This window comes from Gallinula chloropus (genome assembly GCF_964237585.1).
Source record: "Gallinula chloropus genome assembly, chromosome: 15".
Classification (NCBI taxonomy): domain Eukaryota; kingdom Metazoa; phylum Chordata; class Aves; order Gruiformes; family Rallidae; genus Gallinula; species Gallinula chloropus.
In genome coordinates, this window is record NC_140100.1 from 9,647,992 (window position 1) to 9,669,263 (window position 21,272).

The following is a 21,272-nucleotide window of genomic DNA, read 5'->3' on the forward strand; positions in this document are numbered from 1 at the left end:
GCATGAATCTCCTCTCCTCAGGGACAGCTGTTGTGGACAGGGCATCCTGTAACACCGCAGTTGCATCCAGTGGCAGCTACCAGAGGAACTGTTTCTTGCAGTGAGGTGGAGTCTCAGTATGCTGACTGAGAAAGGATTCCTGAGATCAAATATTTTATTTTATTGCAATTTGAGGGGATTAAGGAAACCGCATCCCCCACCAGAGACTTTATTTCTGGCAGGTGAGAATATTGCATTTACTTTAAGCCTGAGGGAATACTTAAGAGCTCTGGCAGGGAGCAAACGCACCCCCAGAAACCCCAGGGTTTGTCCACAGCACCTAGTTTTCCTGATCAACTGCAGAAACAGCTAGTGGGATCCAAACCAATCCCCCCGTATGCACCACAGCCAACCCAGCTTGCTCCACCTCCTCCCACCTGACTTGTTTGGATTCCGAGAAGAGCAAATCACTGTGGGAAGAAAACAGATTTGTCCTGCGGGGTATCTGCACGTACAGTTTGGAGGATAAAACAGGAGTGAAGACCTGTTCTGTCCCTCATTCCCACACATGCTTCCAGACAGCTAACGCTCCGCTTCCTCTGTTGCCTTCCAACCTGTGCTCCAAACTATTCCCTTTGCTCCCATCAGTTTATGCCACACTCACACCCAGTGCTGCTCAGGTCCCATGAGATTTCAGACCCCGAGCTCAAACCAGGCAGATTTAAGATGTCTCCTGTGAGACACTGGGGGCTGCAGCTGTTCTTCTGGAGGAAGAAACCAAGCAAGTGCCTGATTGAAAACCAACCCCAAAACTGAACAGGGACACAGCACAGATGCCCACTCTCAGCTCACTGGGACAGTGTGTGCTAAGAGAGCAACAGCCCTCCCAGCCCTTCGCTCATCCATTCTCTGCCGAGGCAGAAGAGGGTTATTTCCTATTTAATGTCAGCCAGTTAAAAATTATTACCATCCATAAACGTGCACTTCCCAAAGACAAATAATGCTAACGCTGCTGAAAGAGCATTGATTCCATAAAATGATCAGAAGGGAGTGCTTAATTATTTCCTGAGGAAAGGAAAAAAAATTGGCAATACTGCAGATTTCGATCGTTTTTAAGAAAAGCCTTCGTGTCAATTCGAGGTCTTCCTTCCTTCACAGCCTGATCCAGATCCTTTAGTCAGTTTGCTATAGCTTCTCATAAATCCCTTTTGAAATGTAACACAAACTACCCTTTTTTATTAAGCATTTGAATTCCGATGCGAGGTCTGTATCCTCCAAGGCAGCCACACACATGAAGAGAGTTGTGTGTCTCCTGGGTGCTTCTAATAATTACTTTACCATACACTAAAGCAATAATCAGCAATAATTCCAGCCCACGATTTGACCCCAAGTTACTATTTTTCAATGCAAATCTCCACGCTACCGTGTATGTTGATGTCGAGTTTGGTTCCTTTGAATAAGGATGATAATTGTCAAGAAGTTTTTTGGAGAGAAGCCTCATTACTGGGGAAATAGCAGGAGCATGATTGGGAACAGGCATGTGCAGCATGCTGTCTTGGTCCATGCAGCAATCCTAGAGGATTCAGGCTGCATCTCCAAGAGAACTGGGCAGAGGTGCACACCGTTGTTGACTACAGTTTCTTTCAGGTAGGCAGAAGTACTGCTCTGCAATGAAAAGCACACACCTCTGGAGAGTCAGATTTCTCCCATCTTCAGAGCAACTGAATTTAAAGTCTCTGAGCACCCAAAGAACAAGAGCCTCATTGTTTCAGGATCAGCACAGGAATTCATCAGGGTGGGACAGCTCATGGCACAGAGGAGACAAGAGCCAGAATGGCAGGGTACCTGTATCTGATTTCTGGAAAGTACCAGCAGTCAGGAGGTCAGCAGTATTTGGTTGGGGGGGAGTGGGAGGTATGTGTTTTGGGAAAGGGACAGGGACTAGCATAGCCAGTCTCCAAGGTTTTGCACTGTGTCATAGTCTACGGCTAAACCCAAAACCATACTGAGTCAGCCCCTTACCAAATAATAGTAAAAAGATACTTCCTCCCCAAAACCAGAGGACCACATCACAGTACAAATCAGTACGAGCAGCTCCTCGAACACCTCTAAGTAAAGAGCAGAGGTGGGGTATGCGTGCAAGAGACTCCAATCTGTGATTTAGGCAGAGACACCTCGTGCTGCCAGAGTTAAATTGTCCTTGCAATTGCTAAGAAACTATGGATGACAAAACCTTAACTCAGAAAAGCTGCATCTAACACAGATAATTCTATATTAGAACTCATCTGCGTGATAAGGAGTAAATTGATCACAAAGAAGGTATTATCTGAAGGAGAAGTGATCATGACTTGATTGCATTTTTCAAGTACAAACATAAGACTCTTTACTTTGCCAAAACTACTAATTTATATGCCTGCTGCTTAAAAAGGATCGATTTCATGAAGCTGGGGGAGGACAGCAGGGAATAGAAGAGCCAAACCAGTTGGGAGAAAGAATTTTAAAAGAAAAATGTAACAATAATTGGGAACAGCTTAAGAACATTTTTCTGAATGTCCAGAAAAACCACAGTAAGTCAAAGCAAGCTGCTAAAGAATCAACTCAGCCTAGGGGAAAAGTAGAAACCGGTATAACACATACATGTAACAAGTGGTTTAATACAGACAATAACAGAGATTGTTAGAAAAGTATAGCAAAGCCAGAGATTTCTCCTGTTGGGCTGCACAAAAATAAAGGCCAAGAGAAGAAAAATTTTAGCTATAGAAATGAACTGTAGAGTGATATTCTTCATACACATCAAGTGGTCAAAGGAAAACCACAGAAAAGGACAATGTTTTCAGCAAATACAGTGCCTCTGTGTGAGGGAAAGTTGGGCAATACATTCATAGCTGATGATAAATACCATATTTCACCAGCAGACAACAAAAGCACTAAGCAAAAGCTAGTGTACCAGAAGGATGTATTTTAAGATCAGCAAAATTAACAATACTCCTGCATACAAGAGCATTAAAATAGGTGGTCAGAATATAGGAGACCACCTCCTATGGACTACTCAGTAACCACTCCCAGAGGACTCACAAACACTGAAGTTGCTCTAATATTTAACACGGCCACCTCTTTTGGCAAGGTTTCTGTTCCTGCTTTCAAAAATACAAAATCCTGAGGAAGTGCCCAGTTCACATGGAAGAGAACACCCTTCTGTCTTCCATGTCATGGGACACCTTGAACAACCACCTCCCTTTATGCTTCCCCATCTAAAAAACAGCTTTATGAATGGGTGCTGTGAGACCTTCCATTGGGAAGCTCACATTGAAAGTTAGGTTGTCTTGCCGTAGCAGTGCCTCTTGAGTAGAGGACTAACTGGCATATAAACACCATCTATATGTTTACCACCAGGTAAATCCAAACAGGGCTCCTACAAACACAAACACCTTCCAGTGCCCAAGTAAGACCGCTGTTTGTATCTCCAAATATGACAGAGTAACTATTCCCAGCAACCTCTGCTTTGAGCAGGAACACTTCCTTATGCCATAAAAATACTGCCCTGGCTGGCTTGTTGGCACTTCTGAGGAATAAACATGAGGCCAATCAAAAAATAAAGTTCATACCAATAGGTCCAATTCCATTCACTTAGAACTGTACCAGTTTTCTGAGGATTTGATCAATACTTGGGATTGCATCAGCTAAGAGCTCTTCTTCTAGATTAAGCTCAGGAAGCTCCCCAGGTGGAGTTAACTCAGTTTTGCAACTAAAACCCTATCCAAAAAATCTGATGCTAATGGAAATATTCCACCTTTCACTGGAGACCCTCACCTCCCCTCCTCTCAAAGCTACCATTTTTCCATCATTGCTAACTACTACCTGTCAAGAAAGAGTAGCATTTGATTGAGATGCGGAGGCATCAATAAAATAATTGCTGATGTCAGATAGCATTCTTTGCCTGGCATTCATTCCCTTGTATGACTTAATTAACAATGCCTGCACATCAGAATAAATCAGCTCCTTTTTTATTTACCTGATGTCTTCAGACAATTTCATGAGTGTGACATGGGGTTCCTTTATTATTTCTTCCAGAGCATTAGGCAGGCAAAGGGCACGGACTCAGCTTGAGACTGAGACCCCAAAGTCCCTGCTGATAGAACGGAGGAACGCTGAGGCAGATGGTGTTTGAGCCCGTCTGAATTTACAGAGGCTTCAGAGATACTGCTTATGTGACAGAGGAATTAGAAAGCAACTTATTAGAAGTGCCACTGCACAGAGAAAGACAATAAAACCTAGCAAATTAGATTATATAACAACATTAGGGGCATACAAAGAAGAGCCAGGACTGACATATGAACCATCTCCTTAGGAGAAATTGTCTTGCTTTTTCAGAACTGAATGGACAATAAAATATGTGCTTTTAAAAATCACACTTAGAAGAGCTGAATAAAGCTTCCCTCCAGCATAACTTCCACTTAGAGCAGCTGAGGACATCGGAGGTATAAAGGAGGGCAAAACAGAAGCCCCACTTCCATGCTCATCTCTGTTCCCACCAGAATGAGAAGGGCAGGTTTTCCTCTGCAAAATGCTTCAGGCAGTAACCTCACTTATACCCAGGCAAACACAAAATAACTCCTCTGATGCTAACAAAATCATTCCAGATCCATACTCTTACATGCAAGATTGAGTGTTGGGACTGTTACCTTCCCCCAGCAAAAACACGTAGGCAAATAGCTGATACAGCCAAGCAGAGTGTTTCCCCAAACACCTTACACAGGGTAAACACAAGCTAGGAAGTTTACTCTGAAATTTGCTACTTAATTTCTCATTTCAAAAGGCAGCTTCAACCAGTGGCTCTAACCATCAGGCCAGGTAAGCAGAAAGGCAACTAACATTGCTGTCTAAATAAGCTGTTAGAGCCTCCCTCTAGGAGACTCCAGTTAAAACCCAGCAGGAAATCCTGTGGTCCCATAGAAGCAGCTAAGGGCAATTTTTACTGGAGACATGCTAATAGCCAAGCAACCCAGTCCTCCTAAAAATATCTCATGGGAGAGTTGTTAGAGTCTAATTTAGGTCTGTGACTAACATGCATACGTTGCAGTCACTTCGCTCATGCTTCAGAGGCTTCTGAGTCCATACCTCATACAGGGCAATGGTGAAGCCTAAATAACTCTACAGGTTCATTTATCTTCTTTAGAAAACCTGGACACCTGGCTGCACTGTGTCAGTGTTCATTTTATTTTAAAAGAGGGAGAAGAAAAAAAATGGTGGAAGAAAGTACTGAGGTTTATTCCTTATGGTAATGTTCAAAGGTGGCAAACGAACTTCTGAAGTGTTTCTAACAGCTCTGCTGTGACAGACACACTGCAAGTCTCCTCCTTTTGTCTCAAGGGCTGCACTCCACTCACATTTGTCAGGAAAACCTCTGATGCAATGACACCCTCATCCATTTTATAACAGGTAATATTGGCCACTGAAGCATTCACCCCGGCTCTTTGCGGAGCTCCTACAGCCTGCTGCTTATCTTACTGCTGCTGAAGGAATTGGGAGAAGCTTCCCAGGCATCAGTGAAATTACATCAATCCAAGAGAAACCAGAATCAGAACTGTGGCCTCGTCGTGCCACTTACAATTTATGCCATACACCAGGCTCGTTAAACGTCGGTGAGTTTACGGCCTATTAAAGTTAATGGAAAGTGCTTCAGACTTCCAACAGATTCTTGGTCTCAGTTTACTGCTGCTCTGAACAACTCCTTTACTCTGGTCAGAGAGCTACAGCCTTCTTGGAGATCCCAGCCCAGCTCACCCTTCTAGCCAAGCCTGCTGAAGCCCACTAGGTTATGGCATCACACTACAGCTCCAGGGTGGCTGTTTAAGAAGGTTACGGGCCCCGTGCTTGCTACAACCCAAAGCTTCACTTCTGGAGGTAACATTAATTCAAGCCCCATACTCTCCCCCCTCGCCCCCCTGCCTTTTGCAGTTTTAAAGGAAGCCTGAGGGTAGTGCTTTTACTTATTATGACAGGCAGAGTTCTCAGCATCTGTTTAAACAAAACAGAACAAAGGGATTATCTGTTGCCATGCAACTAATAAAAAATGATGCATTTTTAATAGCCAAGACCAGAAAAAGCAGCTGCCATACCAGCTCAGAAATTTTCAAGAGAAAAAGAAAGGGTTAAATGCCTCAAGTTAAGTTAAGACACTTTTCAATAGAGGGGAACAAATCTTTTACGACCATTATAATATAATCCCATGGCTGGAAAGTGCACTGCTTTCAGCAAGCTCCCCCAGTAGGTACAAGAACTGTTGTTCTTACACAAACAGGCTGGATTTTCACTTCCCTGACCTTGCTGTGCCTGTTTCTTTCCATATCATTAAAACACTTGACCTTTCAGTCTGTGGGATGAAAAGTGAAGAGCAGCACAGGACAGGCTACCTCCTAATCTCAACACCTGGAGCTCTTCAGAGAGCAGAGAGATTTTCACACCTGCTTATCTCTCACTCAGACATACCCAGATAAAACAGAGACCAAAAGAAGAACATCAGAAAACATCTAGAGAAGGATCAAAGGAATCCCTGGTCTCCCTTACAGGAAGTACTCTGATTATACAGCTTGGGCACAGTGTCCAGAAAACTCTTAAAGGAATGAATTTAAAGATGATGACACACCTAGTACAGGTTATACAACTTCACCAATAACTGCAGAGCATGCCAGTGGGCAGTCAGGGCATTTGACTATAGGCAGCATTATGTACAGCACAGTTAATGGCTGAGATCTCCAAGACCATCAGAGTTACAGGGAAGGTTTAAAGATAACGTGCTCTCGGTATCCCTAAACTACTTTCAAAGTCTCAGAGTAGCTACCTATCTTAGGAGCTCCATAGTGGCACAAAAATAAGGAAAACCCTTTTTGAATATTATTAACCCACCTGTAGAAGCAGAAAAAGCCTTGCTGCAGCCCATTTTTAGAAGATTGAACTGTTACCAGGAGAAGGGGAAAAAAAAAGAAGTGCTAAAGCCCTTGGCTGCAAAAATCATTCTCCAGAGGATTTCAACAGAGATTTGGATTGTCTGGGAAATTAAGCTGTTTAGAACAGTACAAGACCTTATACAGAATTTTTTGCTTCTATGTATTATCTGTAAGAGCTAAATAGCTGTCACACCCAAGGCTGCTGCCAGGGACACAGATCAGACCCCACCTCACACAAGGGTCTGAGCTGTACACATTTACATCATCTGGGGAATACAGGAGGGCAAAAAGGCTTCATGACCCTTCTGGTCTCTGAAAGCTGCTAACTTCAAGGATTTCCCAGAGAGATTTCTACCTTCTAGTAAATAACTTCAAATTACAGTGTTGACCTTAGCAGCATACAAGGCCACAGAAGTAACCAGTAAATGAGTCACTTCTGGTCTTCCCCAAATCTTGACAACCTGTGATCGGCAGATCTGGGTTCGCATTCAGAAGGAACTGAAGAGGAAGCTTTCATAATCCATTCCTGGGCCACGCTCAAAAAAGAATGGAGCCAGCAGGAGCTTTGTTTTAAGGTTTAGCTTCCCTTGGATCAGATCCGTACTGGCTAGTTTTGAACATCCTACCCTCCAGACATCTAGCTCAGGTAGCATCACTTTGGAAAAGCCTGTACACATTGCAAATCCTCCTTTTGGTTTTTATGGCACCAGCAAACACTCGTCTGGAGTTGAAGCCAAACAGCTTTAAGGCTAACTCATCCTGGCATGTTTGTGTCTTCAGCACCATGGAAGTTTTGTTTGGAAGCAGTTAATGATATAACAATGGAGGCTTATGTCTCTGCTGCTGTTTTCCTGTTGTTAACCACACTCCCTGGTGTGAGAATGATGGATCAAGGCAACAGGAAATAGTCTTCCATGGGAAACGAAGACTGACATGGTGCAAAATATTTAGGTCTCAATAGGCAATTATATTGATTACAATCAAGCGAGTAAGATCTATTGATTCTTTTATCGTTTGTGTCATGTTAAAGAAGTGATCTGTTCTTATCAAGATGATGAATTTATTTTTTCAGATTGGTAATCACCATCACCAAGCACCTTTGGGCAGATTCAGAAATCATGATACAATTAGGAAACATTGAAAGAACAAATGATTTCTCATTAATACATAATGATCATCATTAATACAAACGCTATTTAAAGTTAATTTAGAAGAATGGCTACATTAAGATAACTGTGTTGCTCCAATTAAAGGGCACATTCTCCACTCAACCTGCTCCAAGGTAAGTTGCTCTCAACCTTGGGTGAAACTTCTGCAGAATTGTGGTTTCAGTTTTTCCTGTCTTCACCCAGCAATTTACCGAATTCAGTTTTACTAAGAGAAGGGAGGGGAATAAAGAGAAGAATCCTCATGATGATTTGTACCATGTCTCATTCAGAGCTAGAAATTAAGTGAAAGGAACTCAAAGCAATTTAAATATGGTCGGTCCAAATCCACAAAACCAAACAAGTCTGTTGGGAGGGCTATTCTTCCACATAAAATGTGTATCACCAATATTTTTTACTGGTTCAACAGTTGAGTTCCTTCTGACATGGCAGACTTCATCTGCTGGGTAGAAGACATTACTGACCATCAACAGAACAGCAACAGCAACAATAGAGTAGGAGCAGCAGGCTCTGGGCAGCACTCAATGCACTCTAAAGAAAAAAAGTTGTTTAAAGTTGACAGACAAGAAAAATGCCACCTGTTACTGTTAGTGTTCGATGCAAGTTTTAATAAGAAATGCATGATGCTCACAGACTATAATCATACCTCAGCTACAGCCCACAGGAATTTTGCATGAGGCAAAAGCAGCACCAGCAGACACTCTCACTGCTCTAGCCACAGGAACAGAAAGATTACTTCCCAAATCAAACAGCCATCGACCTTAAAGGATACAATCCAAAGGTGACTGGATTTAGGGAGATCTTTACTTCCACTTACTTCAGGGCAGGCCCTACAGAGACCTTGCACTTATCCTCTTATCTGGCAGACAGCTGGAAAGGATCTGCTTGGTGCAGATCACCTCACTGCTTACTACTGATCCTACTTCTGCAGTAGGAAGTCCTCAGGAGCCACAAAACAAAATTTTCCCAGGTATGTGGTGGAGGTTGGTCTTTGTTTTGTTTTAGGTCCCCTTCTACAAATCTTCAGTAGGATTTTCTACACTCCTGAACTTTCACGCAACTTCATAGGATTTGTTAAACATTCTTTAATTAATTATAAGTGCATTTTTCTTATCAATTGACAGGCAATTAGTCCCCTCTAGAGACAAAAAAAAAAATAATCATTCCCTTTATCTGCTCTTAGTGGCTACTCAGAGACATCAGGTTCATTGGACAGTCTCATCTCTGTACCAGAGCACAGTTCAGCCCCGTGTTCCTACACTGATAAGGCTTCAGGTTAAGAGTCACTCAGGTGAAAATAGTGCAAATGTTTTAGTTTGAACACCTGCCTCTTTGGAGACTTTTCAAAGCCTTCCCTTCAATTTATTAGAGAATATTTCCTGCCAGAGCTTGAAATGCTTTCTCCTGGCAGACCCGGAGCTTTCTGGCCCACACACCACTGACTGAAGCCCAATCGAGTTACGCGCTGCGGGTTTGGAGGCTCGTGAATACCAATGAGCAAACTCTGCTGTGGAGCTGTGTGTACATTTCTGCTCTGCAAACTCGCTGCTCTGGGGGCACAGGGAGCCTGCAAGCAAATACACCGGAGAATTTGGTGCTAAAATTAGTTTGCATTGTAACAAATCACTTTAGTCTTTTCTTGTGGAAAATTGCTGTATGCTTAGTATGTTTAGAGAAGGGATTTTCAATCTTTTGATTTATGGACCCTAAAAAATGTTCCCACAAGAGTGTGGAACGTTCACATCTGTGGAGTCTGCATTAACTCAGTAAAAAAATCTGTAGCGTTGGCTAAATTATTTTTCTCCCCACTTACCCCCCCAACCCAAAAAAACATCCAGTTTCAATTTAAAGAATTCAAGGGATGATGAATCACTCGCCATGGCTACATGATTGAGTGCTTAATTATATTCTCTGTTCAGTTCTAGCTTCTTCATTATTTGAATACCTTTGGTTTCACTCAGTCTTCATTACTTTGTGGCCCTAATGCTGTTGTCCCCCCAACCTGTTCCTGGCCTTGCAGACAGTAAGAAGTTATATCCATGCAGTTGTCTTCATAATGGAATCTTTAAAGAAATTTAGATTTTAACTTTCAAATGTAGAGTATCACTATGGTCAACTGTGGCACCATATGGCCCTGCTTGAACAAGGGCTTGGACCTGAAGACCTCAAGAAATTCCTTCTGACATCAACCGTTCTGTAATTCCATACACACATTCTTACCATGAAGCTAACAGGTACTTATAGTCCTTTGCACTGAACACAGTTAACACTTAGACCTGGAGAACTGATGGATCTTAAGGCAATGACATTAAAGTCAGTATTATTTCTGAACTTGGCTAATATGAGTTGGTAACAAGGGTGGAATATGAGTAGTCTGTAGGTGCATGTACCCTTGCAGACTTAAGTATCCTTAAAATTTCCTTCAAGCATCTCTATAATATTTATAAACAACTTTTGGGTTCAGCATGAAGATGTCTGTTCAAAGCTGGACTTTATGAAGTCATGCTTTGGGTTTTGTTTTGGTCTGATAGGAAGAATCTGGGGGACAGGAATCAGTCTAGCAGCAGAGGCTCTCCTAAGTTTGCCCCTCGATTCAGTGCAAACAAGGTCAGACATGCTGAACTGCAGGACTGCAGAAGTCCAGAAACAGAAAGTTCACATGGGCTGAAGGCAGGTTTTATATCAGTACAAGAACTCTGCAGTCTGCTGAGACATGTGGCCATAACACTACCAAAGTTATCCAGGAGAGCTGCAGCCAACACTTATGCTCTGAACCTACCACACAAACCACCATTCCAACAATTCTATCTCCCGGTTTGATCAGTTGATGTAGTTTTAACAAAGCAGAAGCAGCAGTAGAAGAGCAACAAGAATCTGTCACATTTTGACCATTCTGTTCCACCCAAGCACCACTGTAAACCCCATGTCAGATCCACCACACAGTGACTGAGAGCAACCGTTCTGAAACACACTTACTGGTCACAAAGCGGACTTTACTTAGGCCTGTGTTGGAGAGAGGGGCAGTTATCTACACTGTTAGTATGACCCAACTTCCACCGCATATCTAGAGAAGCTTCTGTTACCAAATCCCCTTGGAAGGGATTACAAAGGAACACAGGAGGCTGCTGAGGGTCCAAGGGGGCTTTCCAAGATTTGGATCTTTGTTTACAAGGCAATTTGGTTGCTTGAGTACAAATTGCTTCCAGCTTAATCAAATTACAAGGCACAGAGCTTTAGCCTTCTAGTTCAGGTAAGCAGAAGTCACAGTGACTTCAACAATAAGCTTAAAGCGCTAGTCATAAATCACAACCTTCGATTATTGTTCTAGTTGGTGTCTATTAAAAGTCCATACTTTACACTGAGCACATTTACCAAAATACAGTACAGGAACCTAGTAAACCCAAAGAATTTAGGAAGGGAAAAGATCACACTTAATTGTCCATAAAAATTTTAGCCAACTGCAGGTGTACTCAATTAACATCTCATTAAAAAAACCTCTTGAACTTCAAATAAGCCATCAGCCTTGTATAGTGTAAATGAAGGGTATAATTGATAGCCACAGCAGCGCTAGGTTAAGTGCTTTAATAACACTCTGGCTCTCCAGAGAAAGTCAGCTCTGTTTCATCAATATAAAGAATCCACGCCAAAGAAGTTTCATAGTTTAAATGAGTTTTCTGTAGCTGCAGCAGAATAAAGGCAATAAAGTCAGGAGAAGCTCAGCATAATGCAGCAGGAGCTTTTTCTGTTTGCTTCTAGAATGTTTTCCCTTACTTAGACTGTTTGGAAAGCAAAAGTACAGCACACACCTTAATTTCTTCACTAGGATAATGGGTACAGAATATCCATTCAGCATGAAATACCAAGGCATTTCCAAACGTGTGGCCCCAATTCTGATCCCGCTTATGGATCTGTCTTTGCCAGAGGCAGATTTGTGAGGCTGATTTAGGATGCACTGATCCTGCTTGCTAGCAACTGTCCAGCACAGGGCTCTTGTTTCCAGAACACCTGGACCTGTAGGCAGATAAATTCCCTTCAGCAGAATTACTTCTGAAGTGTCAGAGATCAGGATCTCATCCTCCCTGCTCCATCCAACCAACCCTGAACTTTGGGCAGGTTTGAGTGTAGAGCAATGTCATAAATCTAGGCCCCTGGTGCACTGATTGATGAGCCACAGAGGAGAAAAATATAACAAGCTATTTGATCCCCGGCCTTTTGCTCACTGTTATTGCTCTGACCTTTGCACAGCAGAGACTAACCAGGTGCAGTAGCTGTAAAAGAGCATCCATTTTCCATATGATCGTATTTTCTGTCCTTGAGGGGAAAGAACTGCACAGTTCTGCTGCACTTTGAAGAGGACAAGTACCTCCAGCCTCTTGCACTCCAATTCCAAGAGCTCACCAACCCCAGAGTTCACAGCCAAATCAGTTCTCTGGAGCTGGTGGGTCCGACAGTCCACAGGTCACTTGGTATCTGCAAACTACTTCTAGTGTGCTCCATAAAAGATAATTAAAGTAATTCTTCAGTCAGTTAAAATTTGGTCTGCACCCTTCCTGAAAATACTCAGAGATCCTCAGATTGAGAGAGCTTAAAATTAGGGATTGATCCCAGGGCGATTTAATACTATAGCTTCTAATACTAGAGGAAAGTCATGATTATGCACTTGGTTTTCTCCTTTGCCTTTTCTGTATAGCTCAGTGCATCATCAGCCTCATTAAGTATCCCTGTGTCCTCTGCTCCTCCTCAGGCTCTGTCCTGCTACATACAATAACCTCCAGGCTGGAATTCCAGACGCCCTGTGCTTTGCAAGTCCCATTGACATAGATGAGGAATATTTGATTAAAGCATACACACTACCTTCCCTCTCCTCACCCCCTAGTCACTGAATGGGTACTTCTGCAGTTCCCCGGAATTCAGGTCTGTTTAATCACAGGGAAGGTTCTCCAGCTCTCTCACAAGCACAGGCTAACACAGCTTTTGCTTTGTGAACAGGGAATGTCAAAGGAATATCCAAACAACCAACTCTCAAGGTCCAGCATTCTTCAGAAGAGGTGGATTTATGCCAGCTCTGTCCTTTCAATCCCAGGAATGGCCGTGGAGATCATTTCACACTTCCTCCATTGTGCTTTGTGGCCACGCTGAGCTCTGTAGCCGCCTGTCTCAGACACAAAGCAATGTGCTTCCTATACCTTTATGGTCCAAAATGACATATTCTTATTACTGAAAGTGAAAATGCCATCTCTGAGAGTGATGGTCTTTCAAACAAGTAATAAAAAACTTAAAAATAAAGTGTTCATCACTTTGGACTTTGCATTTTATATTACAATGGGCCCAAGTCAAAGGACCCTTGTGGAAACAGTGCTTCTTACACTGCACACGGATGTGATCCCCAATCAGAAACACACTGGCTGCAGGAAATAGATCCTGTCATGAAAAATATAAAGTATCAAAGCCTCTGATGTTCAGTTCCTCTGTGATTTTCTCAAATCTAACATTGCAGCATTCAGAAGCTGTGGGTGAAATAATGAACACCATACAATTAATTGAAAGAGAAATCAAAAAAATACAGTGGGTTTTCCACACCTATGGACTCCCACTGATTTGACTGTGGTGGCTGGCAACAAGCAGGGATCTTGAGTTGTCAGAAAGCCTCCCATAATGGGAATACATTTGGATCAGTCCCAAACCCCACTCTGAAAATAAGCACACCACCACAGCAGCTGCAGGAGATGAGACTCTCAGGAAGCAAAAAGTCTTTCAGCACTTTCAGGCTTAGTGCAGAACATCTCCTGCCTTCTCCCTTTTTCTTTTCTACTAGGAAGGATCATCACATGGATTAAAGGCAGGAAGATTTACTGGCTTTGACCATGTACTTGATCATATTTTGATCATCCTATGGCAAAGAGGAACTGTGCCTCCGAAGTGCCAGTCACATCATGGGAATGAAATTGTGCTCATTTTATCTGTCACAACTCTCTATCTCCTGGGAGACAGTACTATTATTTTTCATGCTGAATGTAGCCTCTCTGTTGTTTCAGGCTTTAAAAACACACACATCGTGGGGAATAAACAAGAGGAGTTTGAGACATGCACATGCTTGCAGGGCTGTGATGGCATTGGCATCAGAGGGATGACTCCTATGGCTGGAGTGATGGGATGGCAGGGTACAGGCTCTTTTGGAAGGGGGGACAACGAGGGGTGTCACCCTCTATACCAACAACCAGCTGGAGTACATGGAGCTCCACCAGGACAAGGGTGAGGAGCAAACCAAGAGTTTGAGTCAGGATTAAGGGGCGGGCAGGGACAGGTGACAGGACAGTGGGGGTCTGCAACAGGCTGCGTGACCAGGAAGACAGAGCAGATGAGGCCCTCTACAGATAGCAAGGACAAGATGATAGATTCTGAAGCTGCCCAGCTGCACTCACATGCAAGTCTAACTCTGTTCAGAAACCCCTAACTCAAAGGAGAAGTTCTGTAGGCAAAAACCTGAAACCACACACCACACAAACCCTGTTTCAGCAGCACTGCCCTTCAAGACACATACCATGCAAGCAGTTCATTGATCAGAACTCTGACTACCAGTTCTATCAGGAGTTCAGATGCTGGGCTTAAAATTTTAGGCAAAGTTTTTGATGAAACTATAATTAATTTGATACCAAACCTGTGAGTAATCCCAGTGTCAGATTAAAAAGGTAAAAAAAAAGAAGGCAGAACTTCAGCAGGAATTCTGGAGATGTAAGCTGCAAAGGAAATCCTGGTCTTTAATTTTTAATATATGAGAATGACTCAATTCTGCTGCTCAGCCAGAAGTTCAAGGAGAGATTTAATACCTACAGTTTAGGTATTAAATCAGTCTTGGAAACCTCTCAGTCCAACCATTTGAAACTGGTCTGGAAAACAGCATTAGAGAAAAACTGCAGGAAACCATTTTCCATGGTAAAAAAAATAATTATTATAGCAGTCTTAATTTTGTCTTCCTGAGAGATATGAAAGGAAAAAACCCCAAACAAATCTCAGTTCAAAACTCCACCTGGCTGGTAGCCCCAAGGCATTGGCTCCTGAAATTTTTACTACTGATAATTTTTGGGAAAAAGAATCACATCATTTCCATTTGTCACAACAACAGTTGTTTCTACTCTCAGCACTTTGACTCAGGTGTTAGGTGCTGATTCTCTCCAAGAGTCTGACACATTCAAGATTAAATAAATTGGGCTTTAATTTAAAATAACCTTTTCCTAGACAGTGACACAGGTGGTATCCTGGACCTGGGAAGAAACCAAGACAAAATCCTTCACTAAAATCCTCCTCCATGATTTTACTCCAAGTTCTCCACAACTCTCCTGTGCCACTGTCAAATACTCACGTCTCACCCACAGAGCAGACTGAGCCTTATTAAGCTCAGCCTCCTCCATGACATTTTATAGATATATGCACTTGCACACACACACTGGACCACCCATCTTAACCCTTCAATCCTCTCAGCTGGCTGCTTTCCACCCTGTGCAACCACAGCTCCATCATCAAAATGCAGGCTGGGAGATGGGAGAGAGGACAAGGCAGGTTACGGAATTAAACACTCGTGGCTTTTAGGCTCCCTAATTAAATGCATAGGGTACTGCACCTGCATAACTGACTTGAAAGACTTTGGGTCATACACTTTATTAAAGCTTAAATGAGAGCAGTGATGAGTGGCATGGTTTTGACAGACAAGGTTCCTCAGGGTAATCATTAGGGGTGGCCACTGAGAGCAGAACTGAAAACATGCCCTTTGTTTCCAGAAACAGACAGTTTCTTCCCTGAATCCCCTTGAAGGAGGATTGGCTGGTTGGCATTAAATGTCACTGCTTGCAATTAAGATCATTTTAACTACAACGGAACTCGTTACTCTGTTTAAGGCTCTGTCCCAACCTCGGGAGGCCCTCTACTTAACCAAAACTACACCCACAGGAATTACTAACCTTTTACAGCTCTACCAGGTAATTGGTAGCACCAGTTTAACAAAGGGTATACTACTTCTCTCTGCCTCAGGTCAGGCTTCACATTGCTGCTGAGTCTCACAGGGGACCATGGAGCCTCCAAGTCATCCCTTCCAGATAGCTCCCCATCTCCTGCTGCATTGCACCAGCTCCAGCACGCCAATGACTCCATCACAAAACCTCCAGGAAGCCTGGCAGCAGCACACATCACTCCTCTCTGCTTCACAGTCCTAAGCACAGGAGCCCTTCAAACAGCCCAGACCACAGGCTGTTAAACCCCACGTTACCAACAAACCAAAGCTATTTACTTCTGCCTGGAGCTGCACTACCGTCAGTGAAGACCGAGCATCATGGCATCTGTTTGACTTCGGTAATGATGCTCACTGAGGTGGACTATCACCTATAAGTCAAATTAGGTCTCCACATCACTTTTCACAGGTAGTTATATGGAGCCATCACATGACTAAGCCACAGCTGTAATTTTCCCTGGTTCCCACAACAGTAGGTGGAAAGGAGGAGCAGAGAGGATTCCTCCAGACAGGAAAGCAAGCAGAAATCTGACAGGGGCATGTAGCTAACTCAGCCTTTACATGTGGTGCTGGTACTCCACTACAAGACCTCCAGTCACAATCAGCCCCTGCACAGAGCCAGAACACCACACTACCTGCCAGGAGGCATACAGGGGTTTTCAGCTTTGCTGATCTCAGTTATTTCAAAAGTAACCTAAAGAATACAAGCAAAACAGGGGGTCTGGTCAGTGATGAAGGCATCCATATCTCCTCCACACTCTACACAGCATAATACAGGAAGCAATTTGAGCAAGGTAACGATCATCACTCTGCAGTCAGTAAGAGTCTTTGAGAGCAAGAAGCAGTTGGTCAAGACACATCTTAGAAAATCCCTCCCACACTAATTTGACATTTTTGAAGACAAGTTTGGTAGGATATGTAGTAAAGATCAGAGCAGCTTAGGCAGGCTTTTCATCACTGAAACTGCTGTTGATCTTTGCTCGCTCGCAGGCAGACCACACTGGAAAGGGACTGGCCTTCACACCATCTTGCTAAGGTGCTTCTACCCTGATGCCAGTCAAGATTAAGTAGAGAAGGAAGATTTTTCCAGGCAAACAGAAGCAGTGGGGTAGAAAAAAATGACAGAGGGGAATATCTTTCTTCAGCCAGTTTTTTAAATTATTAAATAACTGTTCTGCCTCTGGCCATGGAGGCCTAATATGGCTTTAAAGTTCTCACTGAGGCTTCATAGACAGAGGATTAAGTTCTCTGAACACAACATGGTGTAGGAAGAAGCCATCAAGCCCTGGCAGGAACAGAGCAGCCTAAGGGCAGCTCTAGTTTGATCCATGGCAAGTCTCTGGAAGAGTCTTACATTTGTGGAAGTTCAAAACTTCCATCATCCACTCTGCCTGCTCAGAAGAGCCCAGAGCTGGGCTGGCTGTGATGGCAGCTGGGAATTCTGCTCAGGAGGAGAATTTTCTTTTGGAGGTATGTATGCAAACCAGGACATACACAGCACATGCTGTCACTTACCCTTCTCACTCATTACACTGGTACTTTGGGGGAAAGAACACTGGTTGTGAGCACTTGAAGGCAGAACTCCATTTCCAAATTTTCTTCTTGACATATACTCCACACTCCAGAGATGTGTCCTGTTCTTTTCTCTATACCCAACCAGTCAGGAGAAAAGGCCCTTCTGAAAACTCCTGGCACAGCACACTGGTGGGGATCTGAAATGGGATTTTCCTATCCAAGTTGGCACATACAGCAAAGAAGCATGAAGCAGTCTAAGGCAGAAGCAGTCTGCCAGGAGAACAAGTCAAGGATTTCATGATTCACAACCTATCAATAATGGATGGCAATTTAAATCATCATTCCCACTTCTAAATCCCAGCCCACACTGCTTTATATTTTACGCAGAAAAATAAGTTTTGGACATTGGTTTTAGCCACTTAAAGCCAGAGACTTTAGTACAGGTTCTAAGGAGACCCAAAATGCAAAGTTACTCATCCGAATCTATGTGCCTCATTGTTTCCTCTTGTTTCAACCTGTTCCAAGGATCACTGAGCTTAGTGAGGGATTGGTCCAGAAAGTTTCCTCCATTCAGGCTAAATTCCTTTGAAGCTACTGGGAGTCAGCACACAAACATGCAGATACAGTCATCATAAAAATGTAGAGTCAATCCCAGAGAGGTCAGAAAGGGGAAAACATAAAACAACTCCAACAAACCAAATCACGAGCTAAAACCTAAACATGCAAACAGCAGGGAACTAGTAAGAAACTCTGTATACCTTTCATTTGTACACAAGCATTTAAATGGCTGGGTAATGGGGAGGGGGTGTCTTGTCCAGAGAGCATCTCCATAAGAAGCTGTTTGCTCCCAGCACCAAAGAGCAGCAAGGAACCCCATGAGGCTGTTTACAGCTCAGCTGTAAGCCAGAATCAATGTAGCCACATTCCTATACCCAGCTGAGGTGTACATTGATCGTATACTATTCACTGCTGAAGAGAGGTCATTAAGAAGGTGCTTTGCCTCTCATCTGTCTCTTATTCACACCTCCTTGAAGTATTTCAGTCTGACTTTAATTAGCAAAGCAGGTATATTATACATTAACTATTGGAGTTCATCAAGCAAAGCACAGCACTGAAGAATATGTCCCTTTTGCAGGTCCTTTAAAGCCTGGAGTTAGTCAGAAGCCCTGGAAGATCCCAGTGGCCTTCTGCCCTGGCTGATAAGGTGCTAGTTAGGGAAGATAAGCTGCTGGATTCTTTGTACACAGTCTCTCCTGGAAGATACACAACTGTAGAGGCAGCTGGTTTCAACAGCAATAATCAAAATGTGTTATTTTTCTGAAGTTAGAGCACTAGTTTGTGTTGTATCATCAATACACTCCTAACAGCTGTGGATTACACCACCACAAGAACACTGTACCTAAAGATCTAATTTGATTTCTTGCCTCACCATGTGATAGCAGAGGTGCAGTGCTGGTTGCTCTCTTGGCCTCAGCTCTCTATGCAGCGTACAGGTCTTCTGCACACAATATTTGTTCTCCCCTTTGAAAACTATTGTGTCATCATCCATATGATCATCAACCACCATAGCTCTGGCTTGGCAACATGGGTCATCACAGATCATATTTCCTTGTTTATTCATTATCTTTGAACGAAGAAGTTCTAGTCTTGCAAAAATAATTTCCTCTAGAGCATGTCTTATCACAGCAAATTAACACAAATACTCCTTCTGTCTACTCAGGATCCATAAAACTCATTTCCCCTGGCAACATAGAGGGATTAGGCATGTTTTCAGAATAAACGTGTGGCAATATATATTTATGTACACATAGTAATTCCCTGCCTCAGTATCTCCTCAAAGTTAACAAGGAAGTTAAACACAGGTAGGCTCCAAGCCCTTGTTACAGAGTTGAGGTGTGGAGACACACACACAAGGGACAGACACAACACTGTGTTTTACAGGAGGAAATTAAGAGCTAAATCCACAAAGGCTCATGTGCTTCCCAAGTAAAACAAGAGGAACTTTTCTAACCCTTCCAGTTCTCAAGGTTTTGATTTACAGCTTTGTATTCATGAGTGTACCACAACGGGGCTGCATGAAAATAGATGAACATCCCCAATTTACATGGCCAACCTGACCATGGCACTAAGCATCACCCCACACTCCAGAGCTGTGCTTAAACAATTCAGTGAAGGTTTAACAACTCTATATAAAACACTGGGCACCTACAGATGGGTCTTAGGCTACAGACATACACCAGGTCCTCATGTACATGAGTAATTTCTTCCATAATCTTCCAGCTTAAAAGTAAAAAGAATAAAGAGCCAAGCATCAGCTGCTGTCAGAGATTCAGTCAATGCCCATATTGATGGAGCAGCAGGATTGGATCAGGGTTCAGTTTGGCTGTAAGCTTCATTAAAATTAACAAGGAACTGATTCATTCAACTACATGCCCAAGAAATTCCCCTTCACTCCTCCCAAGCTGGATGGTGAAAGACATGACTGTTCAACTCAACTCATGAGGCATATTGAAAACATTCAGGTGGGAAACTACCTCCATAGGGAGAAACACTGGAGGCAGGGGAAAACTAAGAAAACCCTTCATTTTTAATATGCCCAGATTTCAGGAGAAGCAGAATTCTGTGGCTGAAATCAGGAAAGAGCACAAACAGAGCAAAGCCTTTGGAGGTGCCTATGCTTCAAGAACCATCTGTCAACAAACTGCTGGCCCTGAAGCAAGGGAGACAAATTTGGGCCTTCAACTTTGGCCCAGGAAATCGGGAATCACCTCTTAAGACTTGAACTAGGTTGAGAATAAAATCTCTCTTGTAGCTACTTGTTTGGATTAAAGCAACTGCTGTTCCAACTAGATCTCTGGAAGCAAGTGGGAGTGATGGCAGAGAGAGAAAAGCTCAAGTTCTCAGAGTTCAAACAGAGCAGTTCCAGTGCAAAGGAATGCCAGTTTATCCCAGAGAGATGCTTGGTCCCATTTGTCCAGTTTAATTGCAAGTTGGGGGTAAACAGCTGTGAATAAAAAGACAAAGCCCATATCCTTACTTCCAAGGCATATCATTGCTTGTGTACAGTTCAAGCTTCCCAGTACACCAATAACAGAGCAGACTTGTTAGGAGATAGAGATTCCCACTGCAGCTTTGACTGCACACAGGATGACAGATTTCCAGAATGAAATCACATAACCCAACACATCCATTTTAAACATGGAGAGCACAATTAGTCCTTCAAAGATACTTGTGTGGCTTCCTTAATGTACCCTGCTTCAGCAGGCAGAGTCCTGCAGCCTGCCTACAGAAATAATAAATGGGCCAGAAAAAGCAGAGTCCTAATCAGAAGGCTAGGCTGGACAGCAAGTGAGAGGCAACAGGAGCATTAAAAATACCCCAAAACCAGGGAAAGTTGGCATCTCTGTCAATACTACTAATTACCTCTCATTTCCATAAGTCTTTCCCCAAACCTATTTTCAGCCACAGAAAGTGAATTGGATTCTCAGCAAAGCCTAGAGAACTAATGAAACTACTGATCAATAAGACAGCACAGCTTCTGCCCATGCAGCCACCAACCCTCGTTTGCTCTGGCCCCGCTCACCCAAAGGGTGAAGTACAGTCACGGTACCAACCTGAGCACATGTTCCTAACATGGAACAGTGTGCTGACCTCCTCTGCTCT